The following is a 12315-nucleotide window of genomic DNA, read 5'->3' as shown; positions in this document are numbered from 1 at the left end:
AAAAAAAAGGGGCTCCTTTCCACTGGAGTAAAGAAAAGATTGAAGTAAAGGCTCAAATTCAATTACATTAAAACAATCTTAGCTTTCATCTTCCATTTTAATTCAACTTGTGTAGTTAATAAAGATAACCAATTACAGCAAGTAATGTCAACATATTTCCAAGAATTTACATCAGAAAACAATTATGCAGATAAACAGAAACAAAAAATGATTAATAGCAGAAGTAATGACCTGTCACCTGCCTGCAACATCATTATAAAAGAGATCTTCTAGCTGCATAACATATTCAAGGCCCTGTTGCTGCTGTTAAGTGGATACTATTGTTTATCCATGATCACAAATATTTGATATTCTGTTATTCTACCCTGTGGAAGCATGAGTCTGACTCTTCTGAATTCATCATTACCAACTTGCGAAGCAGAAAATAATAAAAATGACAAAGAGATTTTATTAGGAAAATAATCAAAATATGTTGCTCAGTAAAACTGGAGCTTACACTGGCTGTATACTCTGTGTTTTAGCTTCTTTTCTGAGTATTTATAGTTTTCCATGGTTCTGGTATCGGGCCACAAAAAAGCACAAATTTACTGTTGATAATATTGTACATGTACATGCTCTACCCTTATGTTATAGCCAAGCCCCAATACTTTTTCACTTAGACACAAACTAGAGGTGGGCAGATTGATCTAAATATCGACAGTATCGATACCAACAGTGGTATTGGTAGTGGATCGATACTAGTGTGAAAGGATCAATACTTTGTTTCTATCCTCTATGTTCAGTACATCGCCTACTGAATTGTATTATTTATTTATTTACTGGAAATGAAAAATCTACCTTAAATATGAACATTTTGTGTTGACTGTCACATCTTTGTTATTTATCGCCTTTAGAACATTTAAACAGAAGTTGATGTAAAGTCCTTTAAAGACAGGCACATTTAGATTCCAGCCCACAACCCCTCAAAAAAAAACCCAACAACTAAAAGGTGTGTTTTTCATTGTGTTAACTAATTATTGTTGATTTAGAGGTCTTTAAAACGTGTTCAGAATTTGCAAATTGATTATGACTCATGTCACATGTCATGACGCACTGCTTTCACGGTAGTATCAGTATTGATATCGGGCCTGTATTTACTTGGTATAAGATCGATACCAAAATTGGTAGCATCGCACAGCACTAACACAAACTGAGGAAGTTGTGCGGTCTAAGAACAGTTGTTGCCTTTAATTCCTGTTCACTCTTTTCTCTGGCTGTCATTATTTAGATTTAGTACTACTACTGTCATTATTACTGCTGCTGTCATAAGTAGTACTGTATGTGTTTTTTTCACAATTTTTTTGTATATTTTTTTAGGTTGATCTTAAAAAGAGAAGTGACTGCACTGAGCTGTTGTAGGTTTTTGCTGTTCTAGCCCTCTCTTTGACATGGACCAATCAGATCATAGTTTGTCTGCGAGTTTTTACTTAACCTCACTAACCATGACACTCATAGGTGTTGCCCTATCGGCTTGACTGAAATCTTTAAATATAGTAACTAAAATCATGTTTTGATTACCTAAAAATAATTAGAGGACTTTTAACCGAAGTAAAACCAATCAGGAAAAGTGCTGTTAGAACATAATTCAGTAATTCATGGTATAATACTTGAAAATATAGGTTTGTGTGCTATCCAAGTATTTAATCAAACCCGTCCATGGAATGAGTAAAAAAAAACTCCAGACGAAAAGTCGGCAGCTTAGATTTAGTTCTACAATCCACTAATTTCATTAAAGTCACTCTCTATTATTTTTTTTTTTCAATATTTCACCTCAGATGGGCATATCTCTTCTTCAGGACTCATTCTCAGCCTTTTCCCATTAACCTTTTTTAAAGTTATCTTCCACCAAGGTTCAGGTTAATGCTTATCCTGTTTAATTATTTAAAATTGTGGGCCAAAATCTGAAACTGTAATTATAGTTCATCGATTATCTCATATTTATTAATTGCACAGCTCCCCAATGCCAAAAAGCCTTTCTAATTATAAAAATTTTGGTGAAAATCCCCTCCTCTATTTGGAAAAGGCAACATATCTGAATTACTGTGAGCCAAGATGATCTTTGGAGGGAACATCCAGATAGGCGAATAACTAATTTTCTTTTTTTCCATTAGAGTGCTTTTACGTGATCGATTTATTAAAAACACACATGTGAAAAGCAGTTTGGGCATAATGTGCGGTAGAAACAAACAGGCAAAATAAACCACCAAGTAACAAACCTTTTTAATGTGAAGTGCTTGCAAACACCTAAGTGTGGACAGATGTCCGCACAGGCTACACAAGTGACTCTCACTGCCTGTGCTCTGTTTCAAGAATCAGACAAGCCGAGTCACCTGATTAACTTTGATAGGAAAAAGCCATAACAGTTTTTACAGCTTGTTTTCCAGAGGATAGTCATTCATAATTTCGATTAATGAAAATCACCTTTATTTTTGGTTGTGCTTTCCCACCGCAAACATCTTTCTGCGTCCAATCCCCCAGATGTGAGTCGCATATTTAGTTGAACGTGTGGCAGCTGACATAGAAATAAAAGAGCTTCCAAAAAAGAAAAAAGAAATCACAGTTTATAATTCTTTATTAGCATTAGTATTCCATTCCATCTTATTTTTATCTGATTTCAAAAAATAAGGATCTCATTAATTCACCTGCATGTTTAATAAAACATGTGCATGAGACAAATGAAGCATCGTGAATCCAGAGTAATAGCTTTAAAATGGCTCATAAGTGAGTGCTGTCAAACATTTATTGTTACGGGCAACATTTCTTTCATTACTTCTACTCCTACTACAATAACAAATAAACTGTATGAATGTGCTAATTAGAGTATGATATCATCTCGCAAGATTTAGTGAATTTCGAGTAACCTTTGGCTACTTTCTGTTGAACGGATTGTAAGTGATGCATTCTTGCAAAACGAGTCCTGAGATGACCTTTGCTGTCTTCATAAAAGTTCAGATCCAGACATATATGTGGCTTTTAAGGTTAGAGTGTGCTTTTTAATGACAGTTGTTTATGGCCTATTTAATTACAATCGGGTTAACAGTGGATTTGAAGCCAGGGACTGACTCATCTAATCACAACTTCAAAGCAGAATAATTTAGCAGTGGTCACTGAGGACTGGGTGCTGAGCAGTGGTGTGATAAAGAAAAGCGTCTCGCCGGTGCCCTCTGTGCCCTTAAAGAGAAGCTGTCTCCCTGTACACATCCACAGGCCAGCAATTACAGCTGACTGTTAGCTGCTTCTCTTTTTCTGCTCTATCGACATGTCAGCGCCCGACTCTGGGAGGACTGAGGATGAAAGAGGAGGCAGTAGAGACAGCAGCAGGAAATAGTAGCAGAGTTGGGATGAATTCACTTTTGGTGCAGTCACAAGGGACGTGGATATTTTGCACTATTTGCCATTTATTGCACAAGAGACAAATATGGCTAGCCGAATATTGCCAAATAATTTATAAATGATTGCTTTACAGTTAGAATTATAATTTAAAAGAATACACAATGGGCAAAAAAATAAATAAATAAAAAGTCCTTTTCCCCTCACAGATCACTTGCATCTACCAACTGAGGTGAACACTTGACAGATTTATGAGCGCTCTGTTCAAGCTGCCCTTTTTACTAGCAGCTCTGTCCCTGAAAGTGTCTGTGGATGCTTCTGGTCGATCGAATTTAAAGTGCAGTATACACAGCTTTATCATCTAAAGTGTATGTTTGTTTTCGATTATCTCCACAGCCATTCATTGTAAAAACCTGTCACAGTTTAGCAATCTCGAGACTCTTGTAAACTTTTTTTTCTTCCTATGAGGACTGGAGAAGACTGGGGAGTAAGTGTGAAATTGTACGTTGCAACAACTGGGTTTTGTGTCGAATTCCACAGAAAAGAAGGTCATATTCTTGGACTCAGACTTCTTTCCCTTCACAGAGACCCGGGCTTTGCCTATAAATAATCCTCGCACTCATTCGCTAAGACTGCTCGACGCCTTGCAATCGAAAAACAGCTGCGAGGAGAAACAATTCTTTCTCCTCGTTTCCTTTTTGTTTCTCTTTAATTGACTTTTTAACAAGGCTGTGTTCAAGTTGACCAGCTACACGCCTCCGTTCCAAACTACCACTCACACACACATATATACACTTCTCTTATTGGCTGTGGTTGGAAACTCATTAAAACCCTTTGTGTATGCGTGTGCAAAACGCTCCCAATTTCTGAATCAATGAGCTATGTGCAGAGGAGCATAAATGAACAACATGGTTATATGCATGATAATGGCAACCCCTCGCTTTCTGTCAGGGGAGGTCAAACTGAATAATGCATCTGACTGAAATGAAAACACCCTCTAGGGTGTATGTGGAGTAAATTATTTCAAGCTATTGTTATTAAGTCCCAGTGAGAACCTGTACGAGGACCATCATTTGGAACGGTAATCAACCAATCACTGATTTGTTTGAACGTCCACATGAAGGTTTTCACTTACCGGGTCCAGGCTGGATCACTACTTCATTATACCACAAGGACAACAACAACAAAAAGTCACGTGTTTGTATGGGACTCTGTGCCATCCTTGCAATAACTTCACGTAATCGTTTTCTAAATGACTTTATCAGTGTCTCACGTGGTTGTGGAGGAATTTGGCCCACACTGCTTTACAGTGTGACCTCAGTGCATTGGTGTTTGTGGGCATTCATTTTTGTACAGCTCTCTTAAGCATTCTTGATTCTTTACTATTTGCAGATTTGCTGCTGTGCTTTGGATTGTTTTGCTGTTACCATGACCGAATGACCCAACATTTATCTCTAGATTATTTTGGTATACAAATATATGCACGTGCAGGGTGCCCGGGTCCTGTGGCTGCAAAGCCAGCCTAAATCATCTCCCCTCCATGTCTGTGGTTGACAGATAGTATGAGGTGTTTATGCTGATATGCTGTGTTTGGTTTTCACCGAAAATGGCACTGTGCATCACGGCCAGACATCTTCGCTTTGGTGTCGTCTGTCCACATGACGTTGCTCCAGAAGTCTTGTAGTGTGTTCATATTCAACTTTGGAAACCTGAGCTTTGCTGAGATTTTCTTTAAAGAGGCTTTCTGTTGTCCAATAAAAGCCATACTTGTTTTCTAATCATGCTGTCATGAACCTTAACGTGCTAACTGAGGCCTGTAGAGTGGGATGCAGGTTTTCTGCAGGTTCTCTGAGCATTGCAGTCTGACTTCAGGGGTGAATTTGCTGGGATCACTCCTGGGAAAACCAGGAGATTGTGTAACACAGGAATGCTCCAGACCAGCAAACTGCAAACACTTTTTAAAAAGTGTTTACACTTGTTGATGATTGATTAATCAAGTGCATTTGATTAGCAGTGATTGGCTGCAACTTACCCTCTTAATATGTATGGAAATTGTAAGGGTGTATTTAGTTTTTCACGTGATCTGCATAAAATCTTATGAAAACTTTCTTTTTCACATGACTGTGTATGGCACAGACTACTGGTTTGAAATATGGTTTGAAATGTATCTTAATATGTATCCAGTATATGTTTATCTTCTAAATTAATATGATAGATACATAAAAAACAATGCTACAAACATCTGATATCAAGTAATGTTGTGGCTACATAAGAGGTTTATTTTTCCTCAAAAAGCATCTTTGTAAGACAAGTATCTCTAAGTGTCTTTGTGTCTTTGGAAAGCAAACCCATTGCTGACCTTGGAACAGGAAATTCAACCAACCAACAATCCATAATGGCAATGGCTCGTAATAAAACTTACCACAAATGTACATTTTTTTCTAACAAAGCAATTACATATTAGAAACAAAGCTAAAAAGTTTAACTTCTTAACTTGAAGTTTTCTCTTAATCTAAAATGACCGATTTGACTGTTTGACTCCCAAATGTCAAACTGCACAAGAAAATGAGGCACAAATGACCCATTTGCCAGTGTAACTTCTTGCTCATACCAAACAATGCTACACTAAAGCAAAATACCTCTGCATGCACTACAGCGTATTTTGATTTCAGCCAGTTTTTAAAAGATGCATAATAAAGAAAAAGATAGCAGCTTTGCTGTTAGTTTGGTGTCACCAAAAAGAATCAGCAGATTTAAAAAAAAAACCAAACAAACAAATTTTCGAAATTCTAACAAGCCAGAAATCCGACCAGCACCAGCTAACTGGACGCAGCACGTGGCTGCTCTGATACCAAGTGAGGCCAAAGGCACCCGAGAGGCGAAAGCTCAAACGCTTGCCAATCCAACCGTCTGTAGATCACTCGCTCGCTGCTTTCGAGGAGACAGTTTTATATTGCACAGCAGGACGAGAAGGTTTCACACCAGTCGCCAAAATGAACAGCAGTTTTGAATATCATAAATGTGCCCCAGCCTCAGAGGAGCGATGGAAGTTTCCTCCCTGCTGTAGCTCCACTTTGTGGTGATGTCTGATAAGAGAAGGCTAAGTATTGTGCCTGCTGCAGGTTTCATTAAGTAGAAACTTCAAACTACATTTGAATGACTGTTTATTGCTTTAATTATGCTAGATTTGCATGTCATGTTGAATTTTTAATATGTTCTTTTTCTTTTCTAAATGCAGCCAGATTAACAGGTAGAACAAAAGTCTCGTAACAGAAACACACTAATGATAAATTACTGAAAGCGTTGCACCTCTGTGTCCCTCAGATGTTTAGCAAGTGCTGCTAGGTTTGATGCCAGCTTTATAAATAAAAGTAATTTGGGGAATCGTTCTCAAGTAGTGAAAATAAGAGGTTGTTTATATCCTTTTAGCTTCCCTCTCCTTCCGTTTGGCTTATTTACCTGTTTGAGCTGCCACAAGGCTGCTGGATTAGCAACTGCCCCAAGGGGTAGGCTGTTCACTTTATATGGTTTCCTCTCAAGTCTGTGCTATGCCTTTGAACACTCTTTATCTTCACATCTCTGCACTCGCCTGCAAATGGAGCACCACACAGGGGCTTCTTTGATATGAATTAGCAATAGGAAGGTGCCCGAGTCACTTGCGAAGCATACTTAATTTGTACAACACAAATTAATGTTCTAAAAATAATACTCTCGCGCACCCTTTGAGGGGGCTCAAGGAGAGCTTGAAACAATAAGACTCAGACAGTGATGAGGTGCGACATTGAAAAATTAGCAGAGTCAAAATGTCACCTTCCCCCCTGAAGTGCCACAGCCAGGCAACCAAAAGAACAGAGGAAGAAGATGAATGAACGAGAGAGGCGCTGAGCATCTAACGTTAGCTGGAATCCCAGCTGACCAAAAAAAGGGAGTCAAAAAAAAAAGACTGACAGACTTCAAGGGAACTCGGGAGACCTTGCTGTTTTAGTGGGTCCCTCTTGCCCACTAAAGCAGGATGGCTAGAAATAGCAATTGTGTGACACTTGGCTCCTGCGGGCCCCGGGTGCTGTAGGCCAGCAGTGAAATGTGATGCTCGCTGCCATGGCTTTGCACTCCAACTGTTGTTGTTGTTTGGCTGCGGAGGAATCAGAGCGGGGACTCGGGGTTCTACTGTACACCCAAAGGAGAGTAGATTTCATATTCCAGAGTGAAATGCCTTCTGGCACTGTTCCGCCAGCCCTTGATTTGAATAGACAAGAGCTACTGGGGAGGATTGAGGGATAAAAGAGGCTGAGGGAGGAAAGTGACTGGAGCCTCAAGAACAGACACACAGTCTATACGCTGCATCAGCAGTCAGACATATAGAGAAATGGAGCGCTGAGTGTGAAGTGACACTAAAAGAGACTCTATGTCTTATTAAGTTAGCTAGAAAACTGAAAATACAATGTTAGGGGAGTTTGTTTACAGCTTTATGGAGTTTTTTTCTACTCTCGCTCTATATATAATACTTACTTCTCCCGAATGATAAAATAACACTTTATGTTTATATTACAGCTTTATGTTTCTGTCCATCTGGCATGGCTATAGGCTATAATGCATACTGCAACACCCATCGCTAGACTAAAGAGGCCAGTTAGGTATAAAATTGAATGAATTTACCATAAAATACTTTGAATGCTAAGAATGCTAAAAATTAGACACGTGACACCACTCGGTCACAGTTGGTATTTTGCATGCAGTTGGGAATGATTCCTACCTGTTTATCACTCTGTTGCCTCATTTCCTGTTTTAGTTTTTTTGATCTCAGTTGCCATTACTGGCATTAGCAAATTTAAATACTGAGAAAATAAAACATTAGTAAAACATACTTGGGCTTTTTCTAGATTAAACTGGTTTATTATGTATACAGAGACAAAACTAATATAGCTCATACAATATTCTCATAATAAATTCCAACTCACGGCTCTGTGAAGGTCCCACGGACGGCTTTGCAGACCATCGTCTACATGTTGTAGCTGTTAGCGGTCACCAGGGGGCAGTCTAACAAATAGCTGGTTTATGGGCGACTCTTGCTTGTGCTCCAGCCAGCGGGAAAGAGTGACTGTTGTTGCTATGCTGTATTTTTGTTATTTTCTTTTTTTTAAATCTCTGATGTTTCTTTGTCCTTCTCCTGTTAATGGTAAGCTTTGCTGTTGCTTCCTTCTATGTTCCAGTGTTGTGCCAAAAATAGATTTCTAGTAGTAGTTAAATTTGAACATCTCTCTAATGAGTGATATCACATCATGACTTATATCTCCTTTGTTTATCCAGGTAAAACGTGTTAACTACAGTTAGATAAACTAAATGGCCAAAAAGACCAAAATACTTGCAAAACAGGGCATCTCTTTATTTGAGATAAAACCCCTTTATCTAAAATCCTCTTGCTTATTTATCAATATAAGCAAAGATATTGACAAAGAAAACACATAAGCATTGGAAATCACTTTTTGACAATGTAACTTTGTGACACAACACCAGCTCACTTTTCAAACAATCAACATTCAACCTCTGCATAGCCCTCCACATCAAGCTGTAGTCCTCCAAGGACCCAGCATGTTTGCAATGTTGCAAACCTCTTTGTGTAGACAAATGCCTATGCAAAAAGGACACAAACGCAATGCCATAAACTCATAACACTTCACACTGCTTCTTCTTTCTGCTTGCAGATGTGTTGCTATTAGGTACCTCCAGCAATAATATATGGAAGAAGGTAGGGACACTCTTAGAAATGTAATGTTACATAAATGTAGCAGGAACGCTACCAGGGCTCAAAGAGTAAGGAGACACTGTTCTGGCAGGTTAGCAGTGCTAGCAGAAGTCTTCTTTTCTCGCAGGAATAAAGTGATGCAGATCTGTCGTGGTTATATGTCAGCCTACACATTGAACAGAATTTTCATTTGATGCCACAGTAGGTTAGTTGTACCGATCACTTTCTGTCGTACATCCTGAGTACATCCAGAGATATTTGTTTATATCTGACTCGGTAACCTAAAGCTATTGGTGTAACTAACTAGTAAGCTACCTGAGTATTTTAACTATGTTGAGGGTGTATGGGATCTGATTCACATGAACAGAGACTGTTTTAATGGGAAAGCTGGAGAAAAGCTGGTGCAAAAGGATGCCAGTCAAGAGTAACAGTGAAACATTGCACCAGTGACTCATCTGTCTCCTCCAAACCAGGAAGAGGTCAACTTTCACAACACTGGAAGGAACATTGGTGTGTGTGGACTTGGCATGTGTGCTTCTCTTGCCACCTCACGCACTTGCACTGGCAGTTTTTACAATGCGATGTGCACTCTTAGACCTGAACACACTTAAGTTTTTTTTTTTTATATCCTTTTCATTCCATCGCCTCAAAGGATTAATCAGAGGCTTTTAAAATGCAGCTGCAAATAAGCAGACATGTCTCCTTCTCCTCCCTTTGACCTGAATGCAGCAGAAGCCTTCCTTCCCCTTTAGTAAAGACTGCCATGGGAGCACATCAAACACATGCCCTCTGCACCCGAGGCAATGAAAAATAAATCAACAAACAAATGAATAAGTAATCACAAAGGTGGGGGGATAAAAAAATCACAAGAAACCTTTAAAATATGTGTGAAAAAATGCATTTATCTGCACAGTTCTTCTGTTTCTGAGCCTTTTGTGTTTGCGATAATCCAGCATGTATTTTGGGAAACATGCTGGCTCCCTGATCTCATTAGATTTATGTTCATTGTTCTTTTCCTGATCTAAGAAGATGTAAAAGGGCTTTAGTGGGTTGATTTTATGTACGGCAATGTTGGATGCACAGTGTTCATCATTCCACACAGGCTTTTTGCATTTGAGCCAGCAATATAGGAGTGAAAACACCTTTTTTTGATGTTGGGTTATGTCTTTGCATGAACAGTTGAATATAGTAGAGGGTTTCTTTCATCCTGCGAAAGAGCTCCGTACCTTGATGTTTTCGAAATAGCTTCGCTGTGATAAGATTTCAGAGGGATCATCCAGATGGTCACACCTATGTGCACAGCTGTGTGAAAGAGCTGTAAATTTAATAGAGAAATAAGTGCAACGGAGCTCATTCAACTGGCAGTGGGGTTATTTTTGAAGTCCTATAAAAACGTTGTAATATCATTAAGACAGTAAACCATTCAGTGTGCATTTAATTATTTCTAGAGATACTTCAAATGGCACAGTGTTCAAAATTTTTAAAAAAAGAAGCCGACTCTGCTTGTTACTGAGCTGCAGCCAGATTCACTGACCCATGCTGTTTGTAGCTTGTGCATATCTGCTGAGCCATGTCAATCAACTCCTAATGTGCATTAGGTTCTGCTTCTAATGTAAACATGGAGGTCATTAATTCACATCAAGGACACCTCTGTAATAGACTTTTATCACGCAAATACAGCGGCTGCTAGTTTGCAAACAGCTTAGCAAGCCGCAAGCGTTCCTTGTGCTTTGATTTGATGCTAAGTGCTTCATCAATCACAATCCCAGACAGATCATTAGAGGCTTCTAGGATGACAAGACCAGCCAAAACATCTACAGCAGATTGCTCCAGACCACCCCTCAAACCTTTAATTACGCCCGAGGTTGGCAGATATCAAAGACATGCAGTGATAAGTGACTCACTCAATAGTAGCCATTACTTAAAGAAACTTGTTAGTGTCAGAGTTTTAAATGACTTGCACTATGTCGGCGTCCCCCCCAAAAAACTGTGTGTTTCTGTATAACAGAAAAGGTAATGCTCGAAGTGGCTCATCGGGGCGATTACTTGCTCCACAGCACAGTGCCGTTTTTAATAACAGAGCGCCAGCTCGATTGTTTCGGGCTTCAGATTTAAGTGGTGGACTTTGCATCCAGATGGCTGCTGTGCTGACGGCCCTGTCAGCGTGGGTTAGAGCCACAAAGATAATGCTGACTTTGGTTTAGCTGATAAAAACCAAGAGTTGCATCGAAGCTTGTTAAAGGTAAATTTCTTAGCATAGCTCACCCTGACATTTGGCACAGATGTTTAATTGAGCTGCTGCAGCTTTCATGATCGGCTAACCTTTTATCTACTGCAACGCTCGTTTCAAACTTTTCAAATTCTCAGCTGTAGTTTGTGTTTAGTGCTAATTAGGAAATATTTGCATGCTAAAATACTAACATCCGATTGTCTGTGACACAAGTATCATGCTTTAAACATGACTCAGTAACAGTTATTACAGTTTTGTATTTTCTTGTTATTATTATATGGAGAGTATTTGTCATTGAGAGTATATGTTATTTTAGTCTAATTTTTATTTTTATTTTAGTTAAGTAAAATGTTTTTTTCACAGCTAGTTTGAGTTTTTAGCTTAGCTTTAGTTTAACTTTCAGCATTTAAGCATTTAATGAGTTGCCGATTTCATATAACACATATAGTAGAGGCTATTCGTGTTTATGTTGTTCATTTATATACATATGTATAGTTACTTATCTCACTTAGCATATCTTCTTTCAAAAAAACCAACATGGCTGAAGCCGAGTGCTCCACACACCTTTTTGGGATATAATTGTGGCTGCAATCATATTTTATGTGGTTAATATGCTGCACAAAGATGAGTACCAGGTAACCATCATACTCAGGCCAGTGGTAAAGAGCTCAAGGATAATATATTCTTTTTCAAGGATAACATGATGAATACTAGCAGGTCCGTGGTGGTTTCTACCATTTCTACAGTAAGAATTTGACACGTCAGTACTATTTTCTCATTTTCCTAACATCTACACGCCCCGTGACATAACCAAGACAAGATGAAAACTGGATTCTCCTACACCAAAAATGTGCACTCACAGCTTAAAAATATTGTAAGCTCATTCTTACAGGACTCGATGAAAGAGTCACATTTTTACATTTGTTGAAAAAACGTGAAAAAAAAGAAAATCTTTTCCTTAAACAACCTTTGC

The sequence above is a fragment of the Oreochromis niloticus genome, linkage group LG13 (genome assembly GCF_001858045.2).
Source record: "Oreochromis niloticus isolate F11D_XX linkage group LG13, O_niloticus_UMD_NMBU, whole genome shotgun sequence".
In the NCBI taxonomy this organism is placed as follows: domain Eukaryota; kingdom Metazoa; phylum Chordata; class Actinopteri; order Cichliformes; family Cichlidae; genus Oreochromis; species Oreochromis niloticus.
Note: the sequence above shows the minus strand (reverse complement) of the source record.